We start from the raw sequence: 20,985 nt of genomic DNA, 5'->3' as shown, positions 1-20,985 counted from the left end.
TATTTCGTGCGCTCAACGATTTGGTCTGCGTTAAGCGCGATTTTGGGTGTCTTAGATTTAATGGGGTCAACAGATTAGCATACGAGTCATTATAAAATAAATGAAGCAGAAAAAAAAAAATATTAAAAAATACAAAAAAAATACATACATACATACATACATACATACATATGTATGTATGTATATGAAATATTGCCTTTATGAATTCCAAATTTTTGATTTGAATATTCTCAAAATATTTTTCAAATTATTGCAATTTTTTATTAATATTTTAAAAATTTCTTGTTAATTAATTTTTTTTTAGTTTTTTTTTTTAATTATTTTAATTCCTTTTAATTTTTTTAAAAATTAAATTTTTGTTAATAAAATTTTTTAAATTTAAATTTTCTAATGTTTTCTACTTAAATTCTTTTTTATAAAATTTTATATTTTCAATGTTTTCTAAAAAATTTTTTTTAGTTAGTTTCTTTAACTTCTAACATTTTTTTTAATTAAAATTATTTAAAAGCTATTTAATTTTTCCACATTTTGTTTTAGAATTTTAACAACTTTTGAATTTTCTCTGACTTTCAAATTTTAAATTTCTATTTAATTTTTATATTTTTCATATAATTTTTTAAATGTTTTTTAAATTTTATTTTTTAATTTGCAGATATTTTTTAGTTGAATCAAATTTTAAAATCTTTTTGTAATTAAAATTTTTTAATATTCTTTTAAATCCAATTTTTTTTTAAATTTTTTCAATTTGCTTAATTTTTTTCAATTTTGTATAATTATTTATTTTAATTTTTTAATTAATTAATTTTTTTAATTAATTAATTTATTTAAATTAATTAATTTTTTTAAATTATTAATTTTTTTAATTAATTATTTTTATTAATATTTTATTTATATTTTTTTTATTTTTTTTATAATTTTTTTTACTAACTATTTTTTCATTAATTTTTTTATTGCTCTTTTTAGTTTCTTTATGTTTTTTTATTAATATTTTTTCAATATTTTTCTTAATTTTTCAATCTTTTAACATTCTTTCAATGTTTTTCGAGAAAAAAATTGTTTGAAGAATTATATTTAATTTTTCTTAATTATTTAATTGTTTGTATTAAATTCTTTTATCGAATTTTTTTATTAGATTTACTTTTTATTAATTTTTTTATTAAATTAAATATTTTATTATTTTTTAAAATTTTTCCGATCTAATATTGTGTATGTTTTGTATTACTCATCATGTTTTTACTATTTTTTTTAACTTTTTTCAATTTTTTAACATTCTTTCAATGTTTTTCGATAAATAAAAATTTTTTTGAATAATTATTTAGTATGTAAATTATTTTGTATAGTATATTTGAAGCTGGTTTTCTGCATAAGCTTGCTTAAAAAATCTATTAAATAATCTCATAAGTAAAAATTAAAGAAAATTCAATTATTTTCATGAATTTGTTTCTGTTATATCATTCATTTTGAAAAATTCACCCATACTATAATACTATATTTCCTGTATGTTTTGCAAATGTTTTGTAATCGATACAATTTCAAAATTCTCAACACAGAATTTTTAATGAATAAAAAATTAGAAATGAAAAGTAGTTTCAGTAAGTCATAAATACACATACATACATACATAATACTTATGTACCCTTAAACATATACATACATATGTATACAATATGTACATATACAACATATACATGTCGTACATATACAAAAATTGTATTTGAATTCGCGGCAAATCCAAATCTCTTTTGGAATTAACTGAAAATTTAAATATTTTAAATTCTGTGTTGATTGCTATTAAATAAAAATACGAGTATATGAATGTATATTGTATAAGCTAAGGTTACGAACAAAACTGCGACTAAATAAAAGACACAAAAAAATGTAAAATTTATTGTTTTATTTGTTATAATGAGTACCCAAGGAACTAAGTTCAAAGTGATCGGGTTTGACGGGTTACGGAAGGTATGGAAAAATTAGTGAACGAGTCGAAATAAATAATTTCTCCAAAAAAAATCCCATTAAAAAATAACCCTAAAAAACTACAATTTTTGTAGTTTTTTGAAATTTTTTTTTTTAATTCTTCGATTTTTCCATTTCCACTGAGGAACTATCGAGCAAAATTTCGCTTTTTCACTGTGTTACCTAGCGATTTTTCTCATCTAATTTGATTATATTGTAGTAATAAACTTTTTTTCAGGGAATTCTACGGAGCCACGCCTATGCCGGATACATGGAACACATGTGGCTTTGCAAACAAATCTGATTCGATCTAATAGTAGAAACTGCCTCGAAAGTACCAAAAAAAAAATGATTCTGGAGTATTTCCATTTAACTCCACTACTCTATATTACTGATAATCCAGAAGTACATAATTACGGCTCAAATAGTGACCGATGTCGGTTTCGAACGGTGAGGTTTGTCCAGCTAAATCGGGTAAAATGTCGCATATCTGCGTTTTCAAACAGAAAATACCCAACCACTGTAGCCCTGTAGCCCCCGAAGACGTTGTGAACAGCTGGTTCGGATCGCGGGTCGAGTGAAGTGTTAACTGGTGATCCAAATAGATGTACTTTTTTCAATAGCTTTTTCTGTCACATCACGCGTTAGTCGTGTCAAGCATTTCAACATGGAAGGACTTACGCCTGAACAACGTTTACAATTCGTTTAACTTTATTACACAATTTCACGTTCTCTAAAGAATGTGTTTCGCGAACTTCGCTCAATTTATGTTCTGCATAATCGGCCTAATGAGCGTCCTATTCGCAACACCATCACCTAACTTGAGACCCAGCATTCATTAATGGATAATATTCGACCGAAATAGACCACGTCCAGCACGCAGTGAAAAAACTTTAGCAGCCGTAACTGAGAGTATACACGAAGACCGTGCAGAGTCGATTCTGAACCGTTCGCAACAACTCGAACTGACGTATGGGACGATTTAGGGCATTTTACGTCGAGATCTTAAATTGAAAGCATACAAAATACAGCTTGTGCAAGAACTGAAGCCGTTCGACCTTCCAAAGCGACATCGCTTCGTTCTAAGGCTGTTGAAAAGCTCCAAAAAATACGATGTTTTCGAGCCAAGTTTTGTTCAACAATGAGGCTTATTTTTGGCTCAATTGGTATGTAAACAAGCAAAATTGTCGCATTTGGGACGAAGAGTAACCTGAAGGGATTCAAGAGTTCTCATTTCAGCTAAAAAAAAGCAACGATTTGGTTTAGTTTGTGGGCGGGTGCAATCTTCGGTCCATATTTTTTCAAAAATGGTGCCGGTGAGAACCTCATCGTCAATGGCGATCGTTATCACGACATGATAACCGACTTTTTGATGTCTGAAATTGAAGCTCGTGATCTCGGCGACTTTTTGTTTCAACAAGACTGCGAAACTTCCCACCCATCGCATCAATCAATAAATTTATTGAGAGAACACTTCGGTGACATTGGCCATGAAGATCACACAGTTAGGATTTTTCCTGTAGGAATATGTAAAGTCTAAAGTTTATGCGGACAATCCCTCTTCGATTCAAGCCTCCAGTCGAAATGCTCGAAAGAGTCATCGAAAATTGGACTCAGCGGATAGATGCGATTTCTTTTCGTTTAAGATTTAGGGAATGATTAAATGAGTTCTAATACCATTGGTCACTTCAGGATATGTATGCTTCTCAAAAGCTTTTTTTCCATACTTACCTTTGGAACTATTTATATACAATTATCGAACCGGTCGAATAAGCAACTCAACCAACCATCGTAAGCCATCACTAATCTGCCACTCAAACAACTTATCAATCAAATAATCCGTTCAATTCCATTCAACTGTCATAGCACGTTCCTGCAAATATACATGTCAACCAAGTTCAGTTCTTCCATATTTGGCAACAAAAAGTACGGTTTTACACCAAGATCTTTGCGTAAAATCTTCCATGTGGTCGAATAACACAAACCCAATTGCTGCGAACGGCGACGAATCGACATTTCACGGTCTTCAGCCACACTCTCAAAAACAGACGCAATATTCTCTTCTGTACGCACTGTACGCATTCGTGTGGTTGGTTTAATGTCCAATATCTTTCTCTTTGACACCATGTCTGAAATCCCACGTGATCTGTCAAATATATTTGAGGGAACATTGCATTGCATGGAGAGCGCTTTCGGATTGACGGATGTCGAGATCGCCGTAGAAATGCGAAATAAACTGAGTGAGAAGTGAATTTTGAGGAAAGTTCAATGGATTGGATTTGTGATTCAATGTGAATTTTGTAGTTCTTGGAAATCCCACATTATTTGGCAGTTGATAGAGAGACAAGCTCTTTGATGACAAGTTTCGGTAGTGATGTGTACTGTGGACTCAGTTTTAATGTATTCAGGTTCTATGGTGTTTCTAAGTGACCAAGAAAATATTGTTGTTTGATATTTCAGACATTCAGCTTCTTGGCTTAGCTAACGTTACACGACCTTTTCATTTTTAGGCGTTTCTAATTGGTTTCGCACATTCGGAGAATACTCTGTTAAAAGCAGAATGTACATATCTCAACAATTACTTAGAATTATAATTGGAATCCTATATTGTCTGTGCTCCTTATTTAAGTATACAGTTCACTCTCAATGTAACTAGAATTGAAGATCCTTGTGCCTTAAGAGATTTGGACCGAGTACAAAGAGGCGTTTCCTATATAACCTTCAGAACTAGCACTAGACCACAGTCCGCCAAACTGTCTAAGCTTCGATTTTTTATATCATCATTCATCAAGTTTTAGAGAAGGAGTTTCAACTTCGAAAACACCCACTCAGTCTCAAGTAGATCGATCTACAAATATTTGAAATCATTTCTATTCACTTTTGATGTTCTATAAGGGATGTAAGCAGCAATGTGCCGCATCAATCAAAAAACCAATCATTTCAATTTCAGTATCTAACTCCTTATTCGTGAGTGTACTTAACCTCAGAAAGTAACAACTGTAACTTCGCTAATATAACCTCAACTTTTTAAGGTCACAGTTCAAGTGCCTTCATTGAAAATGCATTTTGAGGCTATATCCATTAGAGCTGAAGGAAAAGGGGTAGAAACATTAAAAACAAAAACCAAAAATTAAATGAAAAGTAAATTAGCGTACAAAAACAACAGAAAAGTTGGCAGTGAAATTGCCATCATACGGATTCCCAGTTAAACCAACTTTGCTTTGCGCTTGTCGCACGCTTTTAAGCCCCGACGCGTAACGTTATTGAGCCGCTAATTGAGCGTAACATAATTAACGTTATAGGCATTTTTCACCCCAATTTCCGTTATGAAAAGTTCGGAAATACTGTTACCAACATACATGCTTGGTGGCTGCCAAGGGGAGCGGGAGTTGCATTGGCTTAATGTTTGTTTAGCATTAGGGTATGTAGTAAGGGTGTGGGATTTTTTTTTATTTTTTGTAATTTTTTTTTATGAATTTTATAACGTTAATTACACTTCCATCAACTGTGGGAAAAAACATTTGAATTAATTGAACAATTTTTTGTGGATCGCTGTGATTGCTGTTATGAAAAATATTGTGGATATTGTGGAAGTAAACACAACTAAAAAGCAGGAAAAAGCAATTGGCGAAGATTTATGAAAATAATTGACTCTAGCCCCCATTGAGAGGTTATGTCTACATATGAATTTTAAACATATTTACATGTGGTTTTCAAAAACAAATGAAACGCATATGATAAATGGCGATCCATTTCGAGGTTCCCTACTTTTTTTTAAAGAAAAAACACAGGAACTTCAAATTTATTGTTGAATGTTCATTATCATTCGAAAGAACGTTCTTTTTGCTATTTATTTTTTTAAGATTATTTCTTTCAAATACTGGCCACGGCTAATTCTCAGATGATTCATCCGTTGAGGTAAATTTTCGATGGCTGGTTCGAACATTTCGACTAGTAACCGGCGAAAGCCACGTGTGATGTTTTGCTCTAAGGCCTGAGCCGAAGTGAGATTGTCAGCACAGACTTTAGAGTTTTCATATCCCCACCGGAAACGGTTTAACAGTGTGATATCGAACGATTTCAGTGGCCAATCGACCGGCCTAATAGGTGAAATTATCTGCCCACCGAAGTGTTCTCCCAATAAATCCATAGATTGATGCGGTGTGTGGGAAGTGGTGTCGTCTTGTTGAAACCAAATGACCCCGAGATCACGAGCTTCAATTTCAGGCATCAAACAGTCGCTTGTCATGGTGCTATAACGGTCGCCATTGACGGTTACGTTCTCATCGGTTACGTTCTCAACCGCATCATTTCTCTGAGAAAATATGGCCCGATTATTCCACCGGCCCACAAACCACACCAAACCGTTGTTTTTCTGGATGAAAGGGCAGCTTTTGAATCTCTTCAGTTTGTTCTTCGTCCCAAATGCGGCAATTTTATTTGTATACATACCAATTGACCCTGAAATAGGTCTCATCGCTGAACAAAATTTGGCTTGAAAACGTCGGATCTTCTTGGTACTTTTAAAGAAGTCAAAAAGGCTATTGAAAAAAGTATTGTTTCGTTGGCTGTTTGACATGTAGCGCCGTCTTGTTGGAGCCAAAGGTGGTCCGCATCAACATCCTTCCATTTAGGCACGAAAAAGTCATTAGTCACGGCTCTAAGCGTTCCCCCATTGACTGCTTCTTTATGAAAAAATATGGACCAATGATACGATTTGCTCATAGCGCACACCAAACAGTGACCTTTTGAGGTTGTAACAACGTATCAACAATGGTTTTGGGATTATCATCACTCCAAATGTGACAATTGTATTCATTAACCAATTCCATCAGAAGTGAGCCTAGTCGCTAAACAAAATTTTTCGTTGAAAATCGGGATGGCGAATGTGCGACGAGCTTCATGGCCGTTCAACTTAGACGGGCTGCATTTTGTAAGCCCGCAAACCAAGATCCGTCCGAAAAATATTATAAAAAGTGGATGAGAGGCCCACGAATTGTGGTGCGTAATGACGGATGATCTCATTCGACCCGTCTTTAATAGCTCCGCTTCACAGCTACAATATTGTTTCTGAGAATGCGCATTATCCACTTGAGCAAACGTAGTGCGTAACCGATGCTTGATTGCTTGCATTACCGACTCTGCTGGGCGATTATATCGACCGAATATTGGACCCAGGACGCGAGCCCAAACATAATTTTGGTAATAAATTTTGCACGATTTTCAAAAAGTGGTTCCGCCTGAAACCTTTTGTCGAAGGTACATCTGGAGCTCAGCTACGGGAGCAAAGACACTCCAAAATTATTCAAAATATAGATCGCCGATTTTTATGGTAGCTAGAAAAGGTGCAGCCCTTTTGGACTTAGTTAGTGTTGGACGCGTTTGATACTCGTAAGACTTAAAGGTATTGCTACATCGTTTCATTCACTGAAGAGTGAATCTCTTTTATGTTTTTTTGTAGATGGACGTTCAGATAAGTGATGAATTCAAAGAGTTTCGGGATTATAATAGAGAGCTGGACACTCAATAGAAAAAATATAAAACCGTTTCCTTTGCGCCCTTTGAGTTTGCAGCTGGGGAAAAATATTGTTAGAGAGTTTTCTATGACTGAGAACTCGGGATTAGACCAATAGAGTTGTCCTGCTAAACTTATGACTTACTTAATTTTTGACCACTCTGGAATTAATTTCTTGACAACAAAGCTAGCCTGGCTATCTGTATACCTATATGGAAGTTTTTTACTGTTTCCACCTTTGCTCAGTAGAATTCCACAGGCCTTTTTTTATACCCAGTACTCCGCTGAGTTTGCTAGACGGAAGGAGAAAGAGACATCATGATTCTTGGAGTACACCGCCATTCCTACTCCGCAGTCCGTTTTGGACCTTTCGGTATAGATTGTATTCTTCTCCGCTTCTAAACCTATACTCCATTCACATGAGAGGATATTCTCATCCTGAAGTCACTATTGAAATCGCCGATTATTAAGGTACATTAAATTTTGTAAATGCACTTTTTTTGTAAAATTTATTAAGTAAAATGAGTATTTTTTATTACTTTCAGCCTTTTAAATTGCTCCTCAACATTTGATTTCTTTATCCTTTACTTGAAATAACAGACGGTAAGCCTAAGCAGACCTTTTATCATCCATCTTCAACTATTTTATATAAACACAAAACACATTACTCACTCTGAGAAATGACCGTTTATTTTTCTACGATCCTTAAACAAATTTTCTGCACTATCAATTATAAATATTGCAATCGTCTGCGCCTTTATTGTCATTCTCAAATCGTTTACTTAGGCGATGACATTTCAAAATGAGATTTAGGGCTCCCCGACACACACACACACATATATACATGCTCATTTGACATAATGTCGCATTTAAGAAACGAAATCACTCGTCTCAAGAGTCAATTGTGTCATCACTTTCATAATACTGTTATTGTACAGTGGCAAAGGAAAGTGTGTTTACAGCAAATAAACAATTTATTTTCGACCAACCGTTTAAACCCCTGACCACATACACATATTTCCATTTTTAAGCTGTGAAAAATTAGAATGAAAAATACCAACAAAAAAAGCTCAAAAGCGCGTATTTTACATTTCGCAATTCATGCTCGCGTTGTCGAAGGGACAAAAAAAGCAATTGCATTCAGCTGCTTGGACAAACTTTTCTAATTTGTGGGCTTTGGCAATTTTTTAACGTTAATTAATTGCTTTGCGCTAACTTATACTAATATCGTCTAGCGTAAGTGGTCACCAGCCCAGTTTGCTGCCTATTGTTAGGCGCCTGCGATGGTTATTGACATATGCCAGAAGTGTGTACTGGTGTGTGCGCGTGGTTTTGTTAGTTGAGCGCGCGAATTTATGCGTGGGTGTAAAGACCCTGTGAGAAATGCATGTGGTAGAAATAATAATTTTTTTGTACTTTTGACATAAAAAAAAAATTTAAAATACTAGTTTCTAACTAGTCCCTTTTGTAACTAGTAAGTTGTTTTGGTGAAAAATTATGATCGTTTCCGAAAAAGCATTGCCGCTATGAAAAATTGATATGTTTGTTAATAAGACTTATTTTAATAGTACTAGTTTCTAACTAGTCTCTTTTGTCACTAGTAAGTTGTTTTGGCGAAAATTCATATTCATTTCCGAAAAAGCATTTCCACCATTAAAAATTTATTTGTTTGTTAATACGACTAGTTATAATAGTACTAGTTTCTAACTAATTACTTTTGTAACGAATAAGATTTTTTGGTGAAAAATCACAATCATTTCCGAAAAAGCGTTTTCGCTATGAAAAATTTATTTATTTGTTAAGTGTCTGATTTTAATGGTACTAGTTTTTAACTAGTCTCTTTTGTAACTAGTACTAGGTGCCATAAAAATCTAGATCGTTTCTGTTACAGCAAAAAATTTGAGTCTTCGGGGTCTAGTCTATAATGGCATTACTTTAAAAATTTCAATATGAATCGCAGTTTCAGAGATATGAGTGTATTTCTAAGAACTTTTTAACTTAAGCTCCTAAAACTTAAAAGCATTTTGTCGAAACGATGGTTTTAGAGTCGGTTCTTGAAAATGGCTGAACCAAACGGTTTGAAATTTGCATACGACCTGCTCAGATACATTGGCCAGACAGAGTTTGAAATCCATTGTTAGACACGCCTTTGGAGAGCCTAGCGAAGTGGCTGGGGCTTTAACAAATTTGAGGTGAGCTCAAAACGCTTTAACGATTTCTCAAGTGATATACTTTAAGGAGCTCAACTAGCACTTTATCGTAAAGTTTGAGAAGTCTAATGTTATACATACTCAGAACGTTTTGTCATACAACCTACAGCTACCTTCAATATATTCATGTGCTACAGGGTGCTTACATCTCTGGCATATATGTATGTACATATAGTATATGCACCTACTTTGTATATACTACATATATAGCTATGTATTTCTATACGCAGACAACGTTGACAGCTATCAAATTGACAATTCATTTGCCATTTAGTTGATACCCGACTGTTGCCCCATTGTATGTGCCCCATTGATTGTTGACAATCTCCACTTCAGCGTTTTTCAAGAGCAATGCAATTTGCTGCCTATTCATTATTGTCATTTGTTGGCACTTTATGATATTTATCTAGTTCGCACACAACTACTCAGAGACACATGTGTGTGTGTGTGTTTGATTATTTCGTAAAGACGTTTTTTACTATTGGGTGCTATGGGTTTCGTGGACTTTTGTCATTTTCGTGTCTCAATCCTAAAAATTATTTTGGTCATCACGCGTTTCTTTGTTGTGGACTCGGAGACATGCGTTTTGACGAGTCATTCTAACGCATAAAGATCTGTCATACCAACTGCCATGCAATTACAAAAATGATGATTGAAATCTAGCCTGCGAAATTGCTGATCTTATTTGTGTGTATTTGTAAGTGTGTATGTAATCAACTAAATGAATTGGCAGCTGAAGAAAAGCTGAATTGGAATATATAAATTAAACTTGGAAAGACGCTTGGTAATTAGACTATTTCAAGCACTTACACGTTCTCTTTAAGAGCTCTTTGCTAAACTAGTATGGATATACTATCTTAATATCTTTATATTTTTTAGCCTTTTTCAACTATTAAAACATTAAAATGTAATTTTTTTATAATACAACTTAAAATATGATTTTATGCCTTGAACAGGGTATGAGTATTAGGTTTACTTATTTGACAACATATCGTCACCAAATTTGGCACAAATCATTGTCCAAGACAAAGCTCCAATCTCCGAACGAATAGTTCAGATCGAACTAATATAGCATATAGCTGCCCTACAAACTGAACGGTAAAAATTTAGTTTTTGTATTGAAAAAATATTAATTTGACAAGTTATCTTAACCAAATTTGGCACAAATCATTGTCCAAAACAAGGCTACAATCTCTGCACGAATAGTTCAGATCGAACCACTATAGCATATAGCTGCCCTACAAACTGAACGATCAAAATGTAGTTTTTGTGGTGAAAATTTTTTCATTTGACAAGCTATCTTCACGAAATTCAGCATCGATTATTTTCTAAGCCAATGCTATAAATTCTAAACACATTTTTTTAGATCAGATCACTACAACATATAGCTGTCATATAAACTGACATATCAAAATAAAAAGTACTTGTATGAAAAACTTTTTTATTTGACAATATATCTGGGCAAAATTTGGCACAGGGCACTGCTGTAGGTAAGGCTATAACATCTGAAATTTTTTTCTGAGATCGGAATACTATAGCTTATAGCTGCCATACAAACTGACTGATGAAAATTTATTTCTTGTATGAGTTTTTGTATTTGTGAGGGAGCTATAATAAGCTTCAATACAACCAAATTTAACGTTTTTTTGTTTTTATAAACCTTATGTTACATTTTCATTAAATATATTTTAAATTCAAATAAATAACTATTTTCGATTAAAAATTGTTTCTACCAAATTATTATGTATGTTTGTGTGTTCAGATTATTACATCAGCATTATTAAAATTTCCTGATAATAATTTTACCAAAAATATCTTTACCATTTTTCTTACTTAGCAACACACATTTTATTTTCTTCTCTGCAAAATTTAATGTTACAAGGTGCGCCATGGCGTATGAGTTACCTCAAATTACACAGAAGGCCAAGCAACACATGAAATTCAAATAATCTGCTGTAAACCGACCTAAAGAGCTTAGACAGTATTATATTATTTTCAAATTAAGCAAACGGTTGGCCGTCTGTCTAGCTCAGCGATCGATGCCGGCAATACACTTCAGCTTATTTTCTACTTTTAAATATTTTTAAATTGACAACAGGCGGCGTATATGTCGCTGGCATATATGTATGTAGATATGTATTTGCGCACGCTAAACTCTTTGATAATAAAATCTAAATACAGATTATGCGCAAAGTTTGCTAGAGTGTGCTATAAAAGCTGAAAAACTTTACCAACTTGAATGAATAGGAGAAACTAAAAGACCCGATGAGGTAATATTAAGATGTATAAAAAAATAATTAAAAAAGAAAGAGAAAATTAAGCATACACAACTACAATAGCGTGTAGTAGCATATTTCTTTCTATATTCAATATTTTAATGAAAATTAAATTCATTTTACAGATTTAATTTTCTCCTCGCTTTTATAATTATTTCTCTATGCAAATGGCTATTTTATTCAACAGCGTGTTGATGGGCTAATTTATACAGTATGTAGATATGTATACGTATATATTTGTATATACATATCTGTGTGCATGCGTTTGCATGCTGCCAGCATTAGCAAAATTGTCACGTAGCTCTTTAGCAAAAAATTCAATTTCCTTCGTCGAAAACAAATGCAGTTGAAGTTCAACAGCTTCATCGCCAGCGAATAAGGTTAGAAGCGAGAGAGAGAGAGAGAGTTCATGTATACACGCGCATACATATAATTAGATGAAATGTAAACAAGTTGAAGGGGTGGAAGCAGAAGCAGCGTTGTTAAATTTATTGCTACTTAATCAAATCAAGGTAAAAAATATAAAATTTAAAGTGGGTTCTAATATTGGGAAAGTGCTTATTTTTTAATGAAAAAATACCATTATAAATTTTAGTATTATTAATTAAATTTGTTTAAAATTTGTTTTAACATTGCATATTACAACAAAAACAAGAAAAAAAGCATCAAACATACATTTCTTATAGCGTGAAAATGCATGCAAAGATTTTTGTCTCGATTTTAATAGGTCAGTTTGTATGACAGCTATATGCTATAGTAGTCCGATCTGAACGAAACTTTTGGAGATTGTTGCATAATTTATGCAAAATTTCGGCAAGAAATCTTGCCAACTAAAAAAGTTTTCCATACAAAGACTTGAGTTTAAGCGTTCAGTGTGTATGACAGCTATACGCTATAGTAGTCCGATGTGAACGATTTCTTCGGAAATTATAGCAACACTTCAGATAATAATCTATCCCAAATCTCGTGAATATATCTTGTAAAATAAAAAGGTTTTCAATACAAGAACTTGATGCTGATCGTTCAGTTTGTATGACAGCTATACGCTATGGTGAACCGATCCCAACAGTATAGTTAAAAAATTCTAGTATCGTGTTGAAAAATAATCTGTGCCAAGTTTTGAGAAAAAATCTTGCGAAATAAACATGTTTTCCTTACTTGGACCTGAATTTGATCGTTCAGTTAATATGGCAACTATACGCTATAGTGGCCCGATATTGTCGATTTCAAAAAATAAGCAGCTTTTTGAAGAGAAAAGAAAGTGTACGAAATTGCAGATCGATAACTCGAAAGCTGAGGATCTAGATCGCGTATAAATAGACTGAGAGACCGTGGTAAGAGAAAACGGTAGCAAATATAATTGAAGAGGCTCTTAGTAGAAACTCTAATATACTGTGTAAAAATATATACATAAATAAGTTCCACAAGCTTATTTCAAATCACTTCTCCTTATACCCTGAGTGGTAAAAATATTGAAAAATTTGTTAAACTCTTCCATTAACGCGCTGCAATGCGATTTACGCATAGTTTCACACACAAAGCTATTCCAAAATCCTCTTCAATTTTCGTTCGCCAACACGCTCATTGGCATAAACTCATGCACACACTTAAGCACGTAGTTACCATATCTTTCAGCTCTCGGTTTATGCGCTTACTCACTTGATATCTTCTCAATTTCAAAATGAAATGAATATAACTACAACAAAAACATGATCACAAAACGAATTCCATCTCCAAGCAACCTTGAAGCATCATCTTAAGCCACCTTTATATATATTTCATTATTTATCTGCAATCAATCATATTTGGCAAATCCGTAATTCCCCATTCATTCATCTCCATCGATATTTTGTAGATTCACTTGTGTGCAATTCCGTTGGTTGTATAAATGTGTGTGCGTGTGGGCGGACCTGTGCGGGTTTATGGCGCCTAGCAAATTTTATGACTTTAAAATTATGTGCTGGTGTAAATTCAATCACAGCCGACCACTGTTACACAGCACATTTTGATTTTTTTTTATTGGTCGTTGGCTGAAGTGAGTGTACGTGGCGTATAAGTGATGTTGGAGTGGATATGGAGTGGTTTATTTCCATTGCTTAGAGATGGCATGTAGAGTGGTTTGTTCGATTTTGGTTATATGGTGTGTTTAAAAGTTGAAATTTTGTATGTAAATCTTTCTGGAGAGAAATAGCATGTCTAATCCCGAAAGTTTCAGTGTTAGTCACGCCTTCTAGTAGTCTTAATTAATGTTTAAACACTTTAATTTTTTGTAGTTTCATTTTCATACGATTTCGGGACTGAAAATTTTTCGGGATTAAAATTTTTTCGGGATTAGAATTTTTTTCGGATTTAATTTTAATTTAAATCTCAATTTAAATGTTAATATTAACTAAATATTTCTATGATAACGTTCGGTATTCATCTTTTTTCGGTATATAATTAGTTCTATGTACATGCTTTTGTACTATATTTTTAAAATTTTTGAGAATTTAATACCAGCTTTACGTGAACCTAAGGAGTTCCGAGGCTAAATGTGTTAAATTTTGGCTCTAATGTGATTTGTATGGAATTTTAGTTCCTTAAGCCAGATTTCGGGACTTTGATGTAATTTCGGGATTATTGCGATAAAAAATTTATTTTATGTATGCTATCATTTAGATGTGTAGATTTGAGCTTGTAGGAATTCGGGTTTCCTTAAAATAATATTTCGGGATTGCTAAAAATATTCGGGATTTCGAAATGTTTTCGGGATTAAACATTTTTATCTCTAATTATTTGCTTATTTTTCCATTTTAACCAAATATGTCGATGTAATAACGGAATTTTAATATTTTATTTAAGTTTACCGTATAATTTGTAGAAAGTTGGAATTCTACAAATTAATTACCGGTATTCTGAAATATTTTCCAGTTTTTACATATTAACGGAATTAAAAATTAAGCATGTTTCGAGCAGGGTAGATTTTAAACGAAGATATTCATTTTAGGCTTATAGAAATTCGGGATTCGTTCAAAGTTCGGGATTATGAAATCACGAGATTCTAAATATTTTTCCGGTGTTATACAACTTTTTCGGTTTTTTTTTTAATTTCGGGATTTTGAAACAACTTCGGGATATAAATATAGTTTCGGGATTCTAAAATTTCATTCAATTATATTTTTATGTGATATCTTTATTTATTATCTATAAAATTAATTTTCGGGACTTTAAAATAATTTCGGGATTCGAAAATATTTTCGGGATTTTGAAGTATTTTTGGGCTTAAAAATATTTTTCGAAGTTCTTTAAATTCGGTATTCTATTACCATACTTTCGTTTCCACCAATCGTATTTCGCTGTTTTCGGGATCCTTCTAAACTCATCGGCCATATTTGACACTAAATCGCATAGTCACGTGCTCATCTCTAATGTGTCGCTTCTTGCATAGTATATAGCACATAATTATGTGCATGTATATATAGGAATGTGTGTTTGTGTGGGCGTTTGAGTGCCCTGTTTGTCTGCGGCCAAATCACTTGAAAATTGACAACTTTGGTGGGCGCAGCTGCGCTGAATGACTTGGCGCGTAGCAAAAACAAAATAAGAACACACAAACAGAAAGGGAAATTCATACATAAGCTGTTAGTAAATTAAATTTAGTTGGCAATTCACGGGGTTTGAGTGTTGAAACCCTTTACTTTTACGGCTTGTGTGCATAGGTCCGTATGGCTTATAAATTAACATAATGAAATGAAGCAACAGCTGCAACAAGCTATTTGTGCGCAACTTTCTAATACGCTACGACTGCGCTGAAATTTATTTGAATTTTAGAAAAGGGACTTAAACGCTTACGAAGCATTTGAATAAATTAACATACAGTTATTTTGTGCAATTTTAATTGAAAGTAAATTTCTATAATTGAAGTGAAATTGTTTAAATTTAATTTAAATTTTTACTCGCCTTCTCATGTTCGCGGGTTACCGTTACAACGTTTTTTCAGTCTTTTCTTGTTTGCTTGCTTCTTTTTCTTCCTTTTCTTTCTTTCCTCGTGGTTTCTTTATTACAAGCAAGCCTTTAATCCCCGAAATGCACCCATATCACTTAGTAGCGCTTAAAAAGCACTTAAGATAAAATTGAATTAGCGAAAATTATTTGTTTTTTTTTTTAATTTTTCAGCAAATGTCACCGAAAAGAATTTCGCAAAGAGAAATTACATAAGTAGGGCCGTCATAAAAAAGGGTACAAGTATGAAAAATTAAGACAATGAACCGTTTATTATACTAAAACGGTGATTTCTGCCATTATTTGTTATTTTTTTGGCGCCGAAAATTGTTTTTGTTATTTTGTTTTACTCATTTTCAGTCCCTGATTTCGTGCTCTTTTGTATTATTACTTTTATTTGCTTATTTGTGCCCGTTAAATCTTCTGCCATTGTTGTATTTTTATTTACTTTTTGTAGTTGTTTTTATTGTGCGCTGAACCTTTATTTCATTCTTTCACTTCCCTTTATACAACATACTTCCATACTTACTTATGTGTATAGTATACCATGTAATTCCTGGGGTTTCGGTGCGAAGAAATTTCTGCTCTTTTATTTTCGGCATGCTTTTGGATAAAACGAAAAATGATTTTTCAATTACGTAATTTGAAGGAAAGCAAATAACGGTAATTAGGTAATCAATTTCTAAAGGAAAATCGTTTAAGAGAAATTAAAAATTAGTGGAAGAAATGAAATAAATTAAAAATTTTATAAAATTTAAAAAATGCGTTACCACCTGTAAATAAAATATAAAATTTATTCTTTTTACATCTTAGGTTATTTTAAGTAGCCCAATTAATTTTTAATTTTTTTTAATAAGGCTACCATCTGTGTAAATAAAATAGAAAAAATTTACATTTTATATTCTTTCACACGTACATTCAGGTAACCAAAAATAATTTTTAATAAGTTGTAAGTACATTTTTTTTGTGAGGTTGCCATGAATTTAAATAAAAATTTAAAGTGAAAATAATATTTTCATCTTTTACAAATATTTAAGCAACCAAATAAAATAATTAAAAAATGCAAGTAAAAAAAATTGGCAAGGTTGCCATCTATTCATATCAATTAGAAAAATGATATTTAATAGTTTTAGCTCTAAAAACATTTAAATAAACAAATAAAATAATTTAAAACAAATTTCGAGTTTAAATTGTTTAGCAAGGCCATCTATTAAAAAAAAATAATAAAATATAATATTTTTAAAAATTAAGTACATTTAAGCGACAAAATAAAATATTTTTTTTTTAACAAATTGCAAAAAAAGAAATTAATAAGGTTGCCATCTGTTTAAATAAAACATGCAAATGAAAATTAATATTCTTATCTTTTACATATGTACATAAATACAATAGTTAAAAAAATGCAAGTAAAAAAAAAAATTGGTAAGGTTGCCATCTGTTCATATAAAATATAAAAATTAAATTTAATATTTTTAGCTTTCTCAAAACTTTAATTAAACAATTAAAATAGTTAAAAAAAATTTAGATTCAAAACTTTTAGTAAGCTTACCATCTTTTTAAATAAAAAATAAAAATAAAATTAAATATTTTTATCTCTAACGTACAGGTTAGTAATCTGTTTAAATAAAAAATTAAATGTTTATGTTTACATACACTATATTTCAGTAACCAAATACAATAATTGTAAAAAAATTGCAAGTAAACAAGTTTTTAGTAAGGTTGCCATCTGTTCATGTAAAATAAAAAATTAAATCTAATATTTTTATCAAGTATATTCAAATAACCAAATAAAAAAAACTGTAATAAACACCTGGTAAAAGTTCTTTAGTAAGGTTACCATATGTTTAAATAAAAAAAAATTTGCAAAAATTAATATTTGTATATTTTACGTACATTTAATTAACTACAAAAAAAAGGTTTACAAAATTTAAAATAATTTTTTTTGTAAATTTCAGTTAACAAATCAAATTTTGTTTAATGAATTGCAAATAATTTTTGTTTTGGTAAGGTTGCCATATAGAAAAAAAATTAGAACGAATTTTCTCGTTTAATAATAAATATTTATAGCAGTAAAAAATATTAAAGACAAGCTATTTATGAAAATATTCTTAAAGAGTTGCCATACTATTTTAAAAAATATTTTGTGAATAGAGGAATTTTTTCTTAAATTTATTTCAAATTGAATGTATTAACGAAAAGAACTGAATGTCCACAACAAAAAACATTTTATACTTTAAGACATTAAGTAAAAAGGGTTGCCAGCTAGCTTAAAAAAAATTTATGAATAACAAGTGAAAAAATTGTCCAAAATTTTTCAATAGTGCAAAATATTTAAATCGTTGCCATACTTAAAAAAAAATATATATATATACGTACATATATGGTACATTCAAATTTTCAATTTTCTTTTTTCTCTTTCGCTGCAATCAATTAACTGCTGTGTCGGAAGTGGCAAGCGTGCGAATGCAAAAGGAAATAAAAGAAAATTGCGTTGAAATGTCGCCAAGAATGTTGCTTTTCAATAAAGTTAGCCACAGTGTCAACTGCAAAACCGACAAATGTACTGGCCTCAACTAATCTCCGTCGCAGCGGCAAGAGTTGCATAAGTTTTGCTACTGTGACAGTTCGACTTGACACAAAGCTGCTTGGAGTGCGCATTCGTCGATGACGAGCTGCAAAAGTTTGCGCGGAACAGTGCAATATTTCGCAAAAATAAACAAATCAAATAAAAATTCTAACGGCAAAAGCGCAAATGTTGACGAAGATGAAGACGTTCTGCTAAACTTGGAGCGTAAAATGCGCCAAAATGGCTGCCGAAGCTTTTCTTTTGCGTTAGTTTTTTGTCATTCTTAAAACTCCCAAGACAATTGGTCGCGAAGAAATTCTTTTACGCAATTTGAAGCTTGAGTTGTGCTAACTGCAGCGCCGTTTTTATTGTTGCGACTTCTGCTTTTCGCGCTTGAAAGCTTGCTTTTGGCGTTTTTCAGCTTGTCAACATAGCTTATGGAGTTTGTTTCATTATTTTGTTACTTTTATTGCTTTAACCACACATTTTTCAAGTTTAGTGAAACTTACCCTTGACCGTTAAGGCTTTTCGAAATTCGATTACAGTAGAGTTCCAAAGTGGAGGGAGTACCTAATTAGGACAAGAGATTCCTTACAAATAATTTTACGTTACATTGCCCGACCATGAAGAAGTTCGAATAGCAATTACCCGTCTGAAGAACAACAAAGCGGCAGGAAGCGATGTATTGCCGGCCGAGCTATTTACTGCGGCGATAATTTCGTCTATCTTCGAACCTGGATTAACAGCATCAACAACGTCAGCCACGAAATCCAACGCAGAATAACTCTTGCTAACAGGTGCTACTTCGGACTGAGTAGACCTCTCTCGACGAAAATAAGCAAAACTCGATGAGTCACTCAATATTCCCGTCCTGCTATATGGTGCAGTGGCATGGAGGATGACAACATCTGATGAGTCGACGGTAGGAGTTAAGAGACAGTGGCTACGCTGGCTAAATCATGTCGTCTGAATGGATGAAAGCACTCAAGCTGATAGTAGATAGATTTCAGAAATTTAATGTTGCAATAATTAAGTTCAATTGCTTCTACAAAACCTTAATCTCTCTTTCTCTCCTAAAAAACAGTTTTTGAAATCAACTTCAATTTCTTTCTCAATTTTATTAATACAATTTTTTTAATTTTTCCAATATACACAATTTAGGTCTATTTATTCAAATTTGATTCATCAAAGTAATTAAATTCTGCCAAAATGACATTTCTCTCGAAATGTCCAATACTCCATAATAAATCCCATCAAATCGTCTCTTTCACAAAATACAACCATGCAACATATATGAGAACATAAAGCGCATGCATACGTATATGACCCTCTACAAACAATTTTCAAAGTGTATTTCAATATACTACATATGCATATATGTATATGTACATGTATGTAAATAAGTATAAGTTACTAAATACTCCGTTTGTTTATTTATTTTAACACCAACTTTGTTTATTATGCCAAACGCAACTGTGGCAGCAATGCGGTTTGGAGCGTAATTGATTTTGCTTATATACATACGTATTTTGCATGTTAATACTGTTAACTATAAACACACATATGACTATGTACATATGTGCATGTATGTGCTTTGAAAGTGCGGTTACAGTGTCAGCATGACGTCTGAATTCCAAATATTTACTTCCGCCACTGAGTTCGAAATTTGTGAACTCTCCCTAGAAATCAGTTGGTTGTGCCACTGTCAAAATTATGAATGTGTATTTTGTGGGTAAATCAGTGGGGGTGTATATAATTTTACATAAAATATGGCATATGTTGGTATAAATGCTTAATTGTGTAAAGTTTTGCATTTGCATGTTACGTATACGCCATGGCACTATTGACTGCATTAAAGCTGAATTTTCGATTTTGGGTTACGTATTCATAAATGGACTTTGGTAATTGTTTTTAAACGATTTTTTTGGTAAATGTAGGTATGTAGATGTGTAAGTAAATATATAATGTAATTTTTGTTTTTATTTTGTTAATGAAAACTTCTTAGAAAGTGACCACAATTTAGTTCATATTATACCAAAGTCTGATTGATTATGAATAATTATTATAAAAACCTTGAGATATTCCAAACAGGCTATTAAGAAATTAAGTAGAACAATCCAAGTATGATCATTGTGTAGTTGGCCACTCTAAAGTGCCTTAAAAGTCGAACTTTGGTATTTATTTTTATGAGGATAATGAAGTAGCAATAGAATTTCGCTTCAGGCTTGATTTAACTTTATAAAAAAAAAATATAAAAACATCAAAACATTTAAGTTTAGCTGCACCGAAGCTCTGATAACCTTCACAAATGCATTTCTTTTAGCACAAAAGTGTAAAAAAAATTGTTTCTTCATTTTGGTGAGTCAGTTTGTATGAAAACTATATGCAAAAGTGGTCCGATTTGAAAGATTTTCTTGGAGGTAGTAGCCTTGCTTTCAAAAATAAGTTGTGCCAAATTTCGTAAAGTTATCTCGTCAAATC

Source organism: Bactrocera tryoni, chromosome 5 (genome assembly GCF_016617805.1).
Source record: "Bactrocera tryoni isolate S06 chromosome 5, CSIRO_BtryS06_freeze2, whole genome shotgun sequence".
Lineage (NCBI taxonomy): Eukaryota > Metazoa > Arthropoda > Insecta > Diptera > Tephritidae > Bactrocera > Bactrocera tryoni.
The sequence above is the reverse complement of the archived record's forward strand: the minus strand, read 5'-3'. Positions refer to the sequence as shown.